Genomic DNA, 6,654 nt, shown 5'->3' on the forward strand with positions numbered 1-6,654 from the left:
CTTTATACGCTCGTGCACGTGCATTCACGCATCCAGAGAAGCGCACGCACGCACACAAACACTGACACGCACACACATGCCGCCATCACCACCACTGCCAGCACCTCAAACACATAAGACAACGGCACCTGTCTCCCGTGGCAACTGGTCAAACATAGACACACAAGTGTCTGACTGGAGGCGCACGTGTTAAAGCGCCAGCAATTAGTTCAGGAGCAAATCGAGTCGTATCAAACTGATATTGGCCACTCGGGGAAGATCAGCTGGGCATGTTTTTAGTGCACGGCAGCCTGAGCGCGCCCACAGTAACAGAGACTTCCTCAGAGGTCCTTGTGATTCTCAAAGTGGCTCCAGGGGGACATCAAGGGGTCCTCGAGGGGATGCAAGGAGCTCCAGACAGCAAAATGAGAAATTAGACTCATTATACTTAATTTACCTAATAATTATCCAATTGAGAGAATGTAAAAGAGTGACTATTGCAGACCTGCAGCAGGTTTCACTTTCATCTCTGTTCTCATCACTCTACAATGAACAAAATGCAGTGGAAACAACTGTACAAAAATCCCATATGGGCGACTGGGCCAAAATTGTAACAAATGTGAGGCCACAGTCTTATGTGTATCTATTTTGGGTTGATGTGAAAATGTTTTACAACCCCTGGCCTAAATTAAAAATGAAAATTTTTCCAATTGTTATCTGATTTCCAGATTAGCTGATTTAAACATTATCTCCATCTGTGCAATGCTGATTATGTGGATTTCAGTTTTTTTTTAATTCTGCGTGCACTGTCTTATTTATATTTCCTTATTTCTATATTTTTCCAATCATTAATTATTTTTGCTGCTGCAACACTGTGAATACCCCCATGGTGGGACTAATAAAGGCTTATCTTATCTCATCTTATCTGATTTCCAGATTGTTTGCTGATTGCCAGAATATCCACCTATGTCACAATAAATGCCAAAGAATTTACTATATTTGGTTTGTTGAGTTTTTAAAAGATATTAAAATCCTATTACTTCTGCACCCTGGAAAACAGAGTGAATCGTGAAATAGCAGGAATGAACTAGATATCAAGCAATTAAAAATATCACATTTTTGAACAATCACACCCCTCCTGTCAAATAAAACTGCCTTTCTCTTCCTAACTGATCTCCTGTTGGTTTACAGGAAAACACATTAAATTAAGGAAGCAAGAGACTCATTGCAACTGTTATTGTGACTGTAAGTGTGTACTGTTTAACTGTGAAGTCCTGTGCTTGAAACTAGGGTTTTACTGACACCTGTTTTTAGGACTAATTGGGATTCTGTTGTTTCTGTACCAGAGGCTGCTGATAGCTGATACTTTTTGCCAGTGTTCAATATAATTAAATCTTAAAATCACTATGCAAAAGGGTTGAAAAGAAAACTATTTCTAGAGTTAATATCTATTTAATGAAATGATTGAATAAAGAAAATGAACCAAGAGAATATTACATATGCAAAATAAAAAGATGGGAGAGATACGTTCAAATGGTATTAAAAATCTTTTAGGAAAAGCTAGACAATAACCTCTTTTGTATAAGAGCGAGAAGACGTGCTCATGCTGATATCCAACATTCAAAAAAGGCAGATATTTGTCCAAAATATTGTTCAGCCAACAAATCAGTCTAAGCCTGTTTGAAACCATTGTTTCATGTCATCTCCCGCTTCTCCCACCGCCCATTTCTCTTTCTGCTGTCCACTGTCAAATAACGCAGGGATGGAAATTCAGTTCAATTCAGTTCAGTTTTATTTATTAATATAGCCCAGTATCACAAATTACAAATTTGTCTCAAGGGGCTTAACAGGAATACAACAACTTAACAAGAATGCAAAGGTGCTGCTTAGACTATTTAAAACAAATTACTCTAAGTATATTCATTTAAATATATTCATTAATTCATCAGTTTAGTGTGTGGTTGTAGGGTTGCGAATGTGTTTGTAATACTGTGTTCATCTCCCAGTTCAAAATACAATGAGCACTCACGGCCATGTAACTTCATAGGATGTATTTTGTATTGGACGGCTCATTTTTTTACAGTCCCATTTTGCACAGTATTGAATGGTTCAGGTTTTTTTTTTTTTTTTATGGTTTCGTTTTACACCCCTAACGTGTGTGGGGGTGTGTGCAGACACTGAAAAAAGATACAGACACACAAACATAGGAATCTAAGGGCAGTATTTTTTTGATTGTGCTTTACTGCACTGGTCTCCCTAATGCTACTGCCATGGCCCAAAAAAGCCATAGTCAGACCAACAGAGGCATCTTCCTGTGTTTCTCTCCCTGCGTTAAGAGAAACACTCACCACATGACCACAGCGGCCAAGTCGGTGACCCGGCGCTCGGCTCTGGCTCTCTCAGTGGCCTGGCCAGCAGAGGGCATCAACCTCTGTCCTATCAACCTTCCTCCTCTGGCCTTTGAGGGAGCCTGCCAACATTTAACAGCTACTCTGAGCTATGTGGGCCCCCAGGATGTTGAGCAGTAAGAAGCTGGAGTAGGAGCAGGTGAGGGGAGTCCTGTGGGAAAGCCCTCTCCTTCTACTGGCCACGCTCGGTGAGACGTAACAGAAGGATCAGCTTGGCATCCGGAGAAGTGCTACTTCCCGGCAGCAGGCCAGACATTTGGACAGCTGGCACTGTGTGTGTCTCAATTCTCCCTCTCACACTGCATTTAGCGCACAATACTGCAGTAGTGTTAGCAATCTGTTCTCATCTCCTAAGTGGCAGTACCAGAATAGTGTGAACATCAGAAGTTGGAGTCGCAGCGGGAGTCTTCTTACCTGATGCCAAATCGGAGGCAAATCATCATCTCCAAACCAAAATTTGGGATTTGTGTGCTAAATGAGGCAGATGTTACCTGCTGTTAGAGTGATGTAGACCTAAGGGACTGTCCCGCGGTACATCAGTTAAAAAGCAATTGTAAAAATATGAAACAAATCAGACCTTGTGGTTTGGGCTACTGTGTTACTGGGCAATGCTACCCCCTACTGCCAAAGAGGATTAATCACATGCACCCAATTCTCTGACATCTCATTAGTGTGTAAATATTGTTAATTTATTAGTGGTATTAGCGCTAAGGTGTCAGAGGTTAAATGCCTCTTAAATGCCCAAATTAGATTCATTTTCTGTGCTACAGTGGATACTGAGGTTACCACATGGACAAAAACAGCTTTTCCAGTGTTTTTTGAATTACATGTAATTCAGGGATTGAAATATGACGAGGAGAAGCGATCAGTCGCTATAGGACATGTTCTTAGTTTGGAAAAAGGAAAAGTTATTTTGAGTGGAATTTAAAAAAAAAGGGTCTTTATGTTCAGTGTTTCTCACCGAATGTCGGGAGAGATTGGATTCTATCTTGTGGGAAGATTACATAATTCTGCTTTTCTGTATCGCCACAATGTGTAGTTTATGAATGGTCCTATTGACAGGCGCCCACAATCTACTACTAAAGGTCGCCATCTAATATCCAGACTGTGACTGGAGCACATCTACACTCCCAGGGCCCTGCGCTCCATCAGTGTAGCCTATTTTATGTTATTTATTTATTATCTCCACCAGGAGGAACACCATGGGCAGAGATATTGTTTTCACCTCTGTGTATGTGCATGTGTGTGTGTGTGGGTGTGGGTGTGTGTCTGTCCATGGCTGTTCTTGAAAACTGCAGGGCCTATGAGCCTAAAATCTTTTATGCCTGTACCATGAAGAACCCCTTGCGGTTACTTGAGTCAAACCTTTGCAAAATGTTTGGTGTTCACTGAAAGGCTGCTTCCAAAGATATTCTTATTCAAACACACACTCAAACACGTTTCAGGTATTATTTAATGAAAATGCACTGTCATTATGTATTTTTGTTGCCAGAGGTATGGATATTATTCTTATTTTCATGTTGAGGGAACAAAGGATAGGGGGATATGGGACTGTTTTCCGATACAGGCTCTGTTTTCTTCTGCATAATTCGTAGTAGATCTAGTGTTGTTATTTCTATATATATTCTTTATAATAGCCTCATCATTTATGGCAAGAGTATTTGGACTTATCTTAGCTTAAAACCATTTGTCTTCCCCTACAGACCAGTCTCCAAACTTCTGTGTTAGAGCGTAGGCTGATGCGACGCTGTATTTTCTCTCCAAACGAGACTCATTGTGAGGACACGGGGTCGGCCAGAGGAGCACCTGCTGAACGCTGGAGCCAAACCAGCTCTTTTATCAGCCGGGGCCCAGACTCTGTGTGTGATGTCTGGAAACTAAGTGTATCGCAGCAGCACCCTCCTGTTTTGTGAACAAGGTGGAAAAGGAAATAAGCAACTGCACCTAAAAAAAAAAAAAAAAGGAGGCACTTTGGGACTCGAAAGATGATAAAAAGTTTATGTCAGTGTCTGAAACTGAAGTGAGACTAAATTGTGTGCAGAAGTCCTGTCCTCAGCCACGTCTATTTTTTTTTTTTTTTTATCAGGGTATCAAAAACTTTCTGCTTTTGCCCTAGCTGGTTATTTAACAGTTTTCCACAAAGTCCAAGAACTCTTATAAAATACCTGAGCAGGTTATGAAGATGGATATATTCTATGTTATTTTCATTAGGGAAGTATCGCTGTGAAACAGACATCAAGTCTTAAGAGAGCAGGAGCCACATCTTCACCTCTCTGGATGCACTGATGGAGGTCATTATTCCTGTTTTATAGTATGAATGAAAAAAAAAAATCATAATGCCCATTTACCTTGTTTCCAAACCTGGTTCTACCCGGATTTGATGGATGTGTTTTGAAATGACTGTATGCAGATCTGATGTATAGCTAATGAGGTAAGGAAGGCAAATTTATTTCTATATCACATAATCATACAAATGAAGGTAGTTCAAAGTGCTTTACACACAAAAAAGAATAAAATAGAGATAAAATAGAGTAAATAAAATACAGTTACTACATTAAAGGCAGAATAAACATATATAAAAACATATATAAAATAAAATAAAATCAGGAGACCATGATGATTCGTAAACCTGCTAAAGTGGACCTGTATGTCTGAACTGTATGTCATAGATATGGATATGATTCTCAAGCAGTGACCTCTGACCCCAGTGAGGTGACACTGACCAGGTCAGTCTCTTGGGCAAAGGGAGGTTGGTTGAGGTTGGTGACTGGTCAGATTGATCAGTCTGTTGGAGTTTTGTGCAGCAGCAGATTGAAACTTCAGTTCATCCCAACAAGAACTCAGAGCAGACCAGCCGGAGGTGAAGGCAGAAGTTAGTGTGTTTATTCTTAGAGAAATTTGGGTAGTTTTTGTTTAAAGTCAGTATACTCAGACATGGTATGTTGGCAGTTATTTTATAATCTAACCCAGAGGCTCGATCTCATGTTAGTTGGACACAAAAAATGTGATTAACCTGCCAAATGGGGACGCTACAGTAACAACAATCCTCATAGCTCAGCTCTCTTGTGGCTCCCACTTAAAGTGGACTTTGGTACTGATCTGGATATGATTCCCAGCATTGCCTCCAGGATCAGTCATGCTTGCCAACAACAATTTCCAGTTGTTTTGAATTTCTTGAAAAATGTTTTTAAAAAAATCTACTTATGACCATTAAGATCAAATGACTCTGAAACTGGCGTGCAGTCACTCAGCTTGCCGTAAGGAATGTGACTTGTTAAGGGAGGGGTCAAAACATTACAGTTGCTGATTTGGAAAATTTTCAAGTTGAATCCATGAGGTTCAATTCAAAGTGAACATGAAATTCATCGATGGTGTCAGAAAACATATTTTGAAGACATGCAAAAAAAAATCACGTGATCACACATTTCAAATGTTGTGGTAATAAAATACCTAAAAATTTGACTGGCTAAGATTGATTCCAGTTTAATTACACAAGTGGAGTTCTTGATTTGGGGCTATGTACAGTGTGTTATCATCATTAAATATAACTAATGTGGAAAATTATGCTTGCATTGTCTGCTTGAAAAATATTCTAATTCTCCAGCTGGTAAAAATACATTAAATATCACTATTTCATTGCATCTTTTATCTAGAGTGAATATTATCACAACATATTATCACTACTTCATCAATCTTAGGTCTGACTGTTTGCTTGGTATTTGCACTAAATCAGCTGTGTCTATTGTGAAACTGACTCGCATTTAATTTAATATGAATATTTAGATGTGCACAAACACTCACAGATGATATTTACAGCATGAAGTCAGAAGTTGTACAAAAAGTTCCCTGCAGCGTCACGGGGCAGTGCGCTCTCATCACCAGCAGGGGGAGCCATGCCCCTGTATGACCTCAGTCACGTCACAGTTTTGAGTCTGTTTACACTGCGGTCAGCTCAGTCTGCATGATCACATAAAAGGAACTTCATGAACAAACTGTACCACTCCAGCAGCTGCTTTGATGCTTTTCAAAAAGTTGAAAATGGAGGTTACGGTTTCCAAAATAAAACAACCCAATGGGATTCAAATATGTCATCAGGACATTGTGAGAAACATCCAGATGATATTATACTGTCCTGACTAAACTCCCAACTTATTCGCTCGGGTACAACAGATCATTCAAACAAATGGTCATTTAAACGGTGTTCTGTGTGTTTCTCATGGACAGGAAAAGGCTATCGGGTAGGAAGTGGAAGCAGGAGCGTCCCCCT

This window comes from Myripristis murdjan, chromosome 5 (genome assembly GCF_902150065.1).
Source record: "Myripristis murdjan chromosome 5, fMyrMur1.1, whole genome shotgun sequence".
NCBI lineage: Eukaryota > Metazoa > Chordata > Actinopteri > Holocentriformes > Holocentridae > Myripristis > Myripristis murdjan.